Here is a 12,786-nt window from a genome sequence, read left to right on the forward strand (position 1 = left end):
CAGGCACGAGGTGCCTGATGTAGTCCATACAGTGCTTTACTTAGCTTGTACACGTGGTCAGGAAAGTCTGGGTCAGGAAAGCCCGGAGGTTGCTCAACGTACACAACCTCATCGACTTTACCATTAAGGAATGCACTCTTCACGTCTAGCTGAAATACCTTCATCTCCTTGTGAGCAGCAAATGCCAAAAACAGTCGAATGGCTTCGAATCTTGCCACAGGAGCAAACACCTCATTGTAATCGATCCCCTCTTGCTGATTAAAACCTTTTACAACCAGCCTCGCCTTGTTCCTGATAATAATCCCTTTCTCATCTCTCTTGCATTTGAAAACCCATTTGATGCCTATCGCATGCACATTCTTCGGTTTTTCAACCAAATTCCATACTTCCATTTTCTTGAACTGAGCTAACTCTTCTTGCATGGCTTCGACCCACGAGCTGTCCTTGATAGCCATTTGATAGTTCTTTGGTTCAATTTGGCTGATGAAGCAGGTGTACAAGCATTCGTTGATTATGCCCGTATCCTTAATGCTTGTGTAAACACAGGTGTGCTCATTCAAGCTTTGTCTTGTTTGTACACCGGCGGACAGATCACCTATCACATTCTCCAAAGGGTGATTTTTGTGAATTCTCGTAGTCAGAACCGAACTGACATGCAAATTGTCTTCCAGATTCGAAGATAGCTCATCAATGGGTGATTGTTGTTGAGAGTGAAACGGATTGAAGAATTCCTCTTCTGTAGAGGCAGCAGGGGTATCGACAGCATTTGACGAGGAAGGATGACATTCATCGTACAGCGGTCTTTGCACAACATTGTCTTCCTCATCGTAAATCATCTTCGTAGCAATTCTTTCATCAACTTCTGCACAATTCAAATAAGGTATGTTAAAAGATTTAAAAAGTCTATCATAGTCGAAAACCCCAGCAGGTCCCGTGCTAGGTTTTGGTGATTTGTAACTTGTGATATCAGTGTTACACACCACCTCAACCTTGCTGGTCGATGTATTAAAGACACGTCTGTTGGGAGTCCCAACAACATATCCGACTAAAATTCCTTCGTCGGCTACTTCACCAAATTTAGAATTTGTCTTTAATATCGAACACGGGGACCCGAATGGTTCAAGACCACTCAAGTTGGGCTTTCTCCCATGCATAAGTTCATAACATGTTTTATTCAGTCTTTTAACAGTTAACACTCTATTAAGGATATAACAGGCTGTTGCAACAGCTTCAGCCCAAAACACCACAGGAAGCTTCGAATCAGCCAGCATGGTTCTGGCTCCTTCAATTAACGTTTTGTTCTTCCTCTCAGCCACTCCCTTTTGTTGCGGAGTATACGGTGCGCTGATTGGTGTTCTATCCCTTTCTGTAAGCAGAAGAGCTCCATCTCATAGTTCTTGAACTCAGTTCCATTGTCACTCCTGATGAATTTAACCCTTTTTCCCATGATATTCTCAACCTTGATAATCAAATTCTTTACCATCTGCACCGTTTCATACTTTGACTTCAGGAAATATACCCAAGAATATCGAGAGAAATCATCAGTGATCACCAAGCAGTATGAAGTTCCACCTAGACTTTTTACATTCACGGGACCGAAGAGATCCATGTGAAGTAGTTCTAGGGTACTGACTATTGAATTGACCTTATTGGTGTGATGGGATTTCTTGTGTTGCTTTCCCTTTTTGCATGATAAGCATTGGTCTTCAAAGTTGAAATTCTTCAAGGGAACACCCAGCACAAGCCCATTCTTGACAATGTAGTTCATTTTCCGAAGATGAATATGCCTCATTCTCCTATGCCACAAATCGGACTCTGATTCAGTTGCTTTTGACAGAAGACACAATTCTTCTGTGGCCATCTCAGTCGACCTCATGTCCATAATGTACGTATTCTTTTCTCTTGGAGCCTTCATAACAATCCAATCCTCTGGTATCTTGAAACCAGGATATAGCACAATCGCCTCATTCTTGGTAAAGTGTACGGTGTACTCTTTGTCACAGATCTGCGAAACACTCAGCAGATTATGTTTCAGTTCTTCAACAAAATTTACTTTCTCTAAAGTCATCTTTCCATTCGTCACCGTCCCTATTCCTGTAATCCTTCCACCGCTCTCTCCAGCGAAACTCACTCTTCCTCCTTGAACAGGTTTCCACTCGTGTAACAAATCCTTGTTACCCGTCATGTGCCGGGAACAGCCGCTATCCACAACCCATTGATTGTTGGTAGCCCTGTTCAACTGTTCCTGCACGATTAAAACAGATGATTAAAATCTGGGTACCCAAGACCTATTGGTCTTGGGTCGATACATCCCGTACCTTGGCTGTCCAAAGTTAGTATCATAATAATTTCTGTAAGTCCTAACAGGATACCTTCTTATAGATTGACTATGTGGCCATCCAAACCTTTGTGAATTAAATGAATTATTACTTATGGTTTGGTTGTTAGCAGTGAAAAACTGAGATCGATTTCTTTGAAAACCGGAAATAGTCCAATGTCTGAACTTTGGTGAGTTTTCATTTTTACCATTACCGTTAGTTCTTTTCTCAGATTTTGAAGGCCTCACACCTCTGAATCTCTGCTTCAGAGGGCAATCAGCAATTAGGTGTCCTAATTGATTGCATCTAAAACAACTCCTGTGTTCAACTTTCTTATCAATAGTTGTCTTAGATGTTGAGGCTGTATTACTGCCCGTTTGTCTCACAAACGGTGGGACATACGGGTTTAGTGGAGACTTCTTTTCAGTTGTTTTATTTTTCTCTCCACTTTTTGGTAACACTTCCTCTTGTTTTGTCTCACTCGACTTGGATGACTTGACCGAGTTTGATGAGACAGGACTAGGAGCAGAAATCTTAACACTTGAAACAGGCTTACTTGTTTCGCCTTTACTAACTTCTGGTTCTTTAATAGTAACTTTAACCGGAACTGTCTGACCAAAATCAACATCAACAGATTTCTGATTACTAAGATCATAAGTGTAATTATGATTGTAAGGTGGTGGAACTTCATGATAACCAATTCCTCCCCTTTTTGGGGAACCTTGATCACTAACGAGGTGATCAAGTATAGCGGAGGAATTTCTGAGTTGCTCAAGTTTCCTGTTAAGTTCCACCACTTTCACCTGGTGATCAGCTATCTGTTTATCCCTTTCAGCTATTAGTTTGGTTTTCTCTTCTAGCACTTCATAGCTAAGATCAATCATTTGAATTTTCTCAGCTAGATTTGCTTTAAGACTTCTAATATCTTTCTCACTAACTTTAATTTTTACTTTGTAACTATTTTCTCTAGCTTTAGTGAAATGATGATCTTCTTTTAATGTTTTAAATTGCGCATCCAAACTAACAAACTGATCAGTTATAGTTGTCAATTGTTCAGACAGATTTTCACACTTAGTACAAGGGAGTTCGGTACTTACCTCGGAGAGCTAGTCTGTCACATCTGCCATGTAAGCTTCATTTTCGCCAGTTCCTTTCTCACTATCTGCAGTTTCGATGTTTGCCAAATTGGCCTGTTCAAATACTTCTTCAACATGCAGATTCCAGTTGTACTCCCCGTTCTGTCTGGAAATCATGGCTCTATTATCATTACCAACACCACTCTGTTGTGTAGACCTGTTCTGACTGCGTTCTACACGTTCATTTGTACACTCTTTTGCAAAGTGGCCATTCTGCTGACAGTTGTAACAGCGAACCTTCGACTTATCGAACCCTGGTCTTTCACCGACAAACTTCCTACCAGTCTTCTTCATAAACCTCTTAACCCTTCTCACAATCATCGCCATCTGCCACTGCAGATCCATCTCTTCCAGATCATCAGCATCGATCTGATCATAGTCTTCGTCCAAGGTAGCAGGATCAACAATCTTACCCTCAATGTAATTTTCATACGAAGCAATAAAAGACGCATAGAGCAAACTGCTGTTCAGCAGATTTAACACTCATGTGCATCTTCGAGTAGTTGTTGTTCGAAACACTTGGAGAGAAACTACTCTTGGTTGCTTGAGGTTTAGAAGCATTTGATCCTCCAGCTACAAAGCACACATCACCATTCATGTTGAGAGATACATGACCTTCATGTGTTGAGTTAGCGCCCGACTCTCTCTTTGTGTAGTAAGCAGATGATTCAGATTTTGAACTTGAACTTGAATTGACTTTTGCACCATACATTCCTGGATCTTGAACCTGATCGGTTGGTGTCTCCTTTCGAACCATGTTCAGTTCAAACGTTCTTAGCTTGTTAACTGCTGTTTCCAAGTCATAGTCGGCAAAGTCTTTGTCTTCTCTCATCAACACAGTGTACATCTCCCATTTTGGTGGGAGAGCATCAAGAAGCTTTTCAACGATTTCATCTTCTTTGTAAGCAATTGAATAATTGCTGAGTTCAGTCATCAGATGATAATATCTCGTGATGATATCATCAAGTGATTCATTCTTCAGATACTTGAAGACCGAGAATTGGGTTTTTAGAAGTTTAATCTTTGAAGCACGAATCCCCACATTACCCTCAAAACGGTTTTCAAGCGCTTCCCAAAGCTCTCGAGCAGTTTTATACTTTCTGAAGGTGTGAAGTATCTCTTGTGGAAGAGCCATTGTAATTGCTGCATGAGCTTTGCTTTCGGCCTCATACATTTTCTTCTCTTCTTCTTCCATCTTGTTGTATTTACTGTTAGGTCTATTCTCAGTTTTTGTAGGTTCCCAGCTGGATCTACACGGAATATCTCGTTCTACGTAGGTGCGGAATCCCTACGCAAGACGTTACGAGCGTAGAAGACGATACGATTAATCACACGTTACAATAAACAAACACTCGTTATATTGCAACCGTAAACACGTGATACAATGATCACTCAATACAAACTCTCCCAAACTCGTTACAACTCTCTAAACTTGCAGAATACACTTACTTTTACAACTGCCGTAACCTAGTTGTATATAAAGGCGACAACTTCGCCTGGCATATTCAGGCGAAGTTGTTCCTAACTTCGCTTGTTCCACAAGTTCGCCTATAACAAGCGAACTTGTGAGAACTTCGCTTACAAACATAACACAAAACTAACTAACACGATTACAGACACTCGACACTGAACTACTGACATCATGCACCAACAATTTCATAGTCAAAAAGCCCCAAAACGCCCTACCTTCAATCTCCATTGGTCCCCTCCTTCTGGTCCCACCTCCTTCCTACTTCAAAGTTTTGTGCACTACATTGAGAGATATTTTGGCTGTCCAAAACACCACGAGGCGGTGTTCCTGGCGTTTTAGATGCGTTTTCCCCTCCAAAATGCCATAACTTATCCCACTACACTTGGTGAAGACCCTTACATTCTAAAATTTGGTCACTTCATTCTTTTAGTCTCCGGCTTTATTCCTGGGAATCAATGGTTAAAGACAGCATCATTTCCACTAACCTAAAAGGTGTAATTTGAGGCTTTTTGTCCATCATATTGTAACTTATTAAAAAAAAGAGTTATATCATGTGACGGTTCACCAACAATAACATAGTTCTATTAAACCCTGATTGGAACATGAGATTGATACATGCATGTTGAGTCCTGAGGGCTTCTGTAACTGGTCTCATTGAGAGCCACAACAAAAACACTTATATTATTTGTCAAATTCAGTGTTTTGTTGCACTTGCATGTGGCTCCTGCACATTATAGTTGCAAATTAACTTTAAAATTCGTTAAATCATTAAAATTAAGTTATTTTTTTTCCATTATTTCTATAAGTTTTATTTCGTTAGCTTTAATCCGTTAAATATAATTTATTTACATCTCGGCAACTTTAATTCATTATCTTAGGTACAATCAATCAAGATAAAACTCCCATCTAAAATCCGTGTAGTTAAAGATGTCTCCATGAAAGGACATACTTAGATTCAATAAGCGAGACAAATGGGAGATTCCCTTGTTTGTGATTGTGCACTTAGGGATTTCCTAGCTTGTTGCTGGTGTTCGATTGATTTCAGGTGAGTTCATGATGCCCTTTTAACTCTTTTAACTTTTGGGCTAGCATGCACACCTAAGTGTTTTCCTACAGGATGAAATGTTTTAAACGATTTTATATAGGCTTGCTAGAATAGGGTAGGCCTTGGAATGTTAACATATATACATATATATAAATTATTGTTTGGCCTCTATTTGGCGAATGTTGTAGTCGTTTCGACTACTGAATGTTGTGCATGCCTACTTTATGTTTGCATGCGCTGAATGTTACGTGTTTGGGTTGTACGTTTGCTCGACCCTGAATGTTATACTAGAATGTTATATATATATATATATATATATGTTGTTATACATATATGGATGTATTTAAAGGATGTTTACATATGTATGAGAATGTCTTGTGTTCGGTAATGATGAGTTAATGAATGTACTCTTTTATTTTTACTTTAAATCAGCACACGCCTTGGAAGCCTTGAAAACAACGTCTTATCCATCTACCTAATCTATCAAATGAATGGGATATAATAAAAGTAAACTAATGAATCATGAATATCTTTTGTTTTGTATGAGATGCTTGTGCTGAGATATTTAACAAACATTCCCCTCTCAAACTCCCATCTGCTACATTTACCATTGCCATTACCATTGCATTTCCCCAAATCCTTTCGTCTGCGGTACGTATATCATTCATATCTCCATTTCGTTATTCAATTCAGATTAAGATGATGATTTTATACATTAATTACTTGTATGACTGAGCATGCATCGCGTTGATATAATTTCCTTCTGATATATCAGTCAAAGCTGTTTATATGTTTTATATTTTTAGTTTGTGAACTATCTTCTAGTAAACGCCTCGGGGTCTGCTCAGTAATGGATGCCTCAGGAGTTAGTGGTGTGAAAGAAGTTGCAGCCAATCTAGATGCCTTCACGGAAGAAGAATACGTTTCTCAATCTAAGTTGTACAAAGAAATCGTAAGCATGTCTACCGTTGATAAAGCATGGACCTTCAGGTCATCCACTGGTATACACACTCTTTTCATATGCATTTTTTTTTATTATATTTACTAGTTAGTGTAGGATGGTTTTCTAACTTATGGGCTGCAGGTCAGCGGACTCACGCTATGTTTGCAATAACGCAACCGAATCTGTTAGCGAATAAGAGGAAAAAGCTTATTTTGTCAAGTGTGATCTCTGAAGATTCAAATGGTGGTTTAGATGTTGAATGGACACCGTTTCCGATTGATGTTACAGGTGCATCTTTGATGGTTCCTTCACCGTCAGGCTCAAAGCTGCTTGTGGTTAGAAATCCTGAAAATGATTCACCGACTCAATTTGAAATATGGGGCCCGTCTCAGTTAGAGAAGGAGTTTCGTGTTCCTCAGTCAAAACATGGCTCTGTGTATGCAGATGGATGGTAAGTTTTTCTGTCAGTAGTCTTCCAAAGTTAAAACGTTAGGTGTCCGTTTGGATGTGCATTTGTAGAATGATTCTGATATAGATTATTCTTGATTAAAAAATGAGATTTTGAAAACATGGTGCACGAGAGTTTGGTTGTAATGTGCTACTGCTGCTTGAAGATACTTTAGATTTTAGATGTTTCATTGCTATGCTATTCAAATGAAATAAGATGAACTCTTTGTGCATTCACAGTGAATGTAGATAATAAAAGCATACATACACATATGCACACTATATATGCACACACACACATACATATGTATGCACACACACACACACATAGTAGAGGGCTCTATGCAAAACATAGTTTTTTTTGCCAGAACAAGAACACCATAAATAATTCATTTTTTTCAATCTTAAAAAGTTTTAAAATATAAGAAAATGGTTTAAGTACACTTTTATTCATCCTTTTCTAAGATTCTTAAAAAGTATTAAGCAAAATTCATTTATTTATAGCAACTACAAATGTGCAAATCCTGTGTAGGTTATATATCCTACATATAATCTACACAAGTGTAGGTAAACATTTAAAAATGAAAAAAATATGAACAAATTAGTTTAATGGTTTTTTTATATAGATACCATAGGCACTTGTATGCAAGAATTAAAAAGTTACAAAGAATATGGACCATTGATAGGAAAATTAAATGATTTTGGTTTGTTCTTTTTGTTCTCGCAATATTTAGTGTTTTGTATTTTGTAATGAACCTCACTCTCTCTCTATATATATACACACACATATATATATATATATATACATATACATATGAATAGAACTGATCGTATGGACTTTGATCCGAAATTTAATCCTGTTTTATCATTATCTGATGGAACGAGTATTTAACTAGTTGTTTGGAATAGGTTTGAGGGGATCTCATGGAGCTCAGATGAAAGTTTAATTGCTTATGTGGCAGAAGAACCAGCTGTGCAGAAACCATCATTTAGTCATATAGATGGTTACAAAAAAACTGCCAGTTCTAATTCAACCGATAAGGATGTTAATACCTGGAAAGGTCAAGGGGATTGGGAGGAAGATTGGGGCGAAGCCTATGTTGGAAAGAAGCAGCCTGCGCTCTTTGTTATTAATATTAACAGGTTTGGAAAATCACAAACTTTTATCACAATAATAATAATAGTAATAATAATAATAATAGTACTAATAATAATAATAATAGTAACAAATTTTGATATAGAGTTTACATTCTTTTGTTCTATTATTTTAGTGGAGATGTTCGTGCGGTACAAGGGATTGGGAGATCACTGAGTATGGGACAAGTTGTGTGGGCCCCAACAACCAAAGGGTTACATAAGTATTTGGTTTTTGTCGGGTGGCCTTCAGACACTAGGAAGTTTGGAATGATATATTGCTATAATAGACCTTGTGCTATATATGCTGTAAAAGCTCCAGCATTTGGATCAGAAATTAGTGACAGTGATGTAAATGATAATGCATCTAGTATTAATCTGACTCATGGTGTGAGTAGTGCTTTCATCCCACGTTTCACGTAAGTATTTGCACGCTTAGTTAACATTTTAAAACCATTTTTTCATGACGGCATTATTTGTTTTCAGTCCAGATGGAAAGCTTCTTGTGTTTTTATCTGCCAAAAGTTGTGTAGACACCGGGGCACATTCTGCTACACATTCTGTTCATAAAATTGAATGGGACAGTGAACGAGAACCAAAGCCTGCCAAGATTGATGATGTGGTGAGTTGACATGTCATCATAGTTTCATCTGTTTATTATTGATATGCTTCAAAGCTTCCTTTTAACTCTGTTAAAATGGGATTAACCTGCGACCATTGGTTTCTCTAGGTTCCTGTTGTGATGTGTCCGGAGAATGATGGCTTCCCGGGAATCTACTGTTTTGATGTGCTTAGTAAACCATGGCTTTCAGATGGATCTACAATGATAATATCTTCCTTTTGGCGCAGTGTTGGAGTTGTACTTTCTGTGAATGTGTTAAGGTAATATACACACACATATGTATGCAGAGAGAGAGAGAGAGTGAGAGAGAGAGAAGGGATCATTAGAAAATTTAAAAGATATGAGAAAACATCGAGAAGACCAACTATTAGACAAGACATTTTTTCCATTCTTTTTATATATTATTGATCTTTGCCAAAAAATAAAATAAAAACTGTGTAGTTAGCTAGTTACATATTTGTAAGTCGTAAGCAGCATATATATACCTGTATGTTACAGGTACTTTAATTGACTGTTTTACTTCTCTATATACAGCGGGAAAGTTACAAGAATCACTCCCAGTAATTCAAATCATTCGTGGAGTTTACTTACACTTGATGGCAATAACGTCCTTGCTGGTACCAGATTAACCTAATCTGTTTCAATATATAATTCATAAGTAATAAGAGAGCTTCACTAAACAAATACATTTCATTTTCATGTTCCCGTTTGAAGTATCTAGCAGCCTTGTAGATGTCCCTCAAATCAAATATGGTAGTATAACAAAGGAGGAATCTAAAGATGCCACCTGGTGCTGGCTCGATGTGTCAAGTCCCACATCTGAATCTCAAGAAAAAGTATGTTCATCTTCTTTTATAGACACTAACTCAACTGACAGTTCCTAAAAGGTACTTGAATAATATGATTTAAAACAGGTTAAATCGTTACTTTCATCTCTCCAATTTGACATTTTGAAGATACCCGTCAAGGATGCCTCTGAAAACCTCACAAAAGGTATCCTTATGAGTTAGATGGTGTTGTACATCTTTACATATTTGATTGATTTGCATCGAATTAGCTAGCAACTTGATCCATTTTAGGTGCCTGCAAACCTATTGAAGCAATGTATGTATCCTCAAAATCAAAGCGTGAGGAATGTGATCCAATGATTGTAATACTTCATGGAGGCCCTCATAATGTTTCATTGTCAAGTTTCTCAAAGACCTCGGGGTTTCTTGCTTCAATTGGATATAGCTTGTTAATTGTAAATTACAGGCAAGTCTGCTGCTTGCAAATACTGTCCAATATATTTGGGATTGTTGGTTTATTTCTTATATTCTTCGGTTTTATTTGGAAGCATAAATAGCAATGTTCTTGCAGAGGTTCACTTGGATATGGTGAGGAGGCATTGCAATCACTTCTGGGCAAAGTCGGATCACAGGTGTCTTTTCTTTGCATTTATCCAATCAATTAGAAAAATTACGTCTTTTTATTTCTTTTTTAATTGGGAAAATACCATTAAAAACCAACATACTTTCTTGTTTTGCTTGCAAGGGTCCTCAACCCAGATTATACATATTACAGTCCCTATACTCGTTAATTTGAATAGTTTAATGAAATTTTGTAGAAATAAGAACTTGAAACCTGAGCAGCCGGTGGCTCTTATTTATTTACATCTTTTAAGAATTGAACAAGCTTCCATTGAAACCAAACAGTTCCAAAGAGGCACTGACCGAAAAGTAAAAAAAAAAAAAAAAACCCAACCGAAAAGACAAAAGATCAAACTAGAACACCAAATTACAACTACATAACTTCAGAGATGCAAAACCAACACCCCAAATTATTCTTTAGAAGCCAACAAAGAGAGACCTAGAGAACCAACATAAATGAGCAAAACCAAAGAAGCAATCCCGGATCATCTTATTTTAAAGAGCAAAAAATGTTTAGTGGATCTTCCACGCATGCCTCTAAAACAAATCATCTTCCACTTATAACCAAGTCAAACTCTAATCTGTCATTTCGTTTTTCACCGGTCACCACCAAGAAGCTATTTCTTATTCAAATTGCAATCAAATATTGTATTTGGGATTGCTTCTTTGATTTTCTAAAGTCCTCTGCAAGAAATTACCCCAATCCATGTAAAATTGTAAGTAGATTAAAAATTATCATAAGATTGTTTGAAGATAAGGATTGCATGCAGTTCGTGGCCTTTTAGCTGCAACGAAGGTTTGCGTTGACCTGGGAACTGATTTGAGAAGAAAAGGATTGCAGTTGTGTTGCGTTTGCTTCATGGGTATATAGGAGCAAGTGAGAAACCGGCAATTATGGTTTCAAGTTTTTATTTGTACAAAATTTCACTAAATTATACAAAATTAGCAAGTGAGGGACTTTAATATGTATAATTTGGTTTGAGGGATTTTTGTAAGCAAAACAAGAAAAGATGTTGTTTTTAATGGTGTTTGCCCTTTTTAATTCTAATTAGCTCTGCATTTTAATTTGGTCTGCTTGTATGCAGGATGTAAATGATGTCCTCACAGCCGTAGATCATGCTATTGACCTGGGACTTGCAAACCCATCTAAAATAGCCGTGCTTGGTGGGTCCCACGGTGGTTTCTTAACCACTCACTTGATTGGGCAGGTATTTAGCATTTTAACTTGATCTATCCGTAAATATTATACACTATGAATGAGTGGCGATTATTAATCGGTGCTATGAGTTTGAGCAGGCACCGGATAAATTTGCTGCAGCTGCCACGAGGAACCCGGTTTGTAATCTTGCATTGATGGTTGGCACATCGGATATACCCGATTGGTGCTTTGTGGAAACGTTTGGAACCTCGTGGCCTACCACCTATACCGAAGCCCCGTCGGCAGAACTTCTCTCTTCTTTCCATCAAAAATCCCCTATTGCTCATGTTTCAAAGGTACATAGGATAGTCATTTCACATGTGAATAATTATGAATACTTATTTTGATGCGCATTTATTTATTTTTACTGATTACTTGATATTTTCAGGTGAAAACGCCTACGCTTTTCCTCTTAGGGGCTAAAGATCTCCGTGTCCCGGTTTCACAAGGATTGCAAGTAATGACCATTGCTTTTCATAGTAATCAACTACTCTTCATTTACGCCATTTTCAGCTTTTACTAATGTAAAACATTTTGTTGATACATAGTATGTTCGAGCATTGAAGGAAAACGGAGTTGTGGTGAAACTGATTGTTTTCCCCGAAGATATGCATCCTATTAACAGGTCATCTCCATTTTTCAAAATTATGATATATCAAATGTTACATGCATGTCCTCTAAACTTGCATTCTTCTGTTTGACATTGACTCTCAAAAGTCAAGTATCTAGTGTCATTTTGTGTTTGTAGTTTTAATCACTTTTAGTAAAACATTATTGTCTGATAGGTTATTTACCATATGTTTATATGTGATTGATTTGTGTTGCAGACCACAATCCGATTTTGAGAGCTTTGTCAATATAGGAGTCTGGTTCAAGAAATATTGCAAGTAATGCTGATATTGAACAGACGGATGGGTTTGTATAGATCTAAGCCGTGTTTTTAACAATTCATCATGTCCTTGAATTTCAAACCAAATCTTTCCTTCGGTTGTTCTTGGATTCAAACATGCGGTTTTGCTCATGAATATTTATTGGATTCGGGCGTATGCAGATGTTAATTTAG

General features: G+C 37.5%; 1 pseudogene across 1 annotated transcript; it reads left to right on the forward strand.

The window, feature by feature from the left end:
* The first annotated feature begins 6,800 nt into the window (after positions 1-6,800).
* Positions 6,801-12,786, forward strand: LOC143622538 (acylamino-acid-releasing enzyme-like; annotated as a pseudogene). The gene is made up of 15 exons (XR_013151727.1): positions 6,801-6,971; positions 7,055-7,364; positions 8,270-8,503; positions 8,632-8,913; positions 8,981-9,116; positions 9,225-9,376; positions 9,651-9,733; positions 9,831-9,952; positions 10,031-10,109; positions 10,196-10,536; positions 11,611-11,733; positions 11,822-12,019; positions 12,112-12,180; positions 12,272-12,348; positions 12,551-12,786. The product of XR_013151727.1 is annotated as an acylamino-acid-releasing enzyme-like (transcript).

The sequence above is a fragment of the Bidens hawaiensis genome, unplaced genomic scaffold (assembly GCF_021521415.1).
Source record: "Bidens hawaiensis isolate Kalapana, Puna unplaced genomic scaffold, B.hawaiensis_p1.1 tig00003182_1, whole genome shotgun sequence".
Lineage (NCBI taxonomy): Eukaryota > Viridiplantae > Streptophyta > Magnoliopsida > Asterales > Asteraceae > Bidens > Bidens hawaiensis.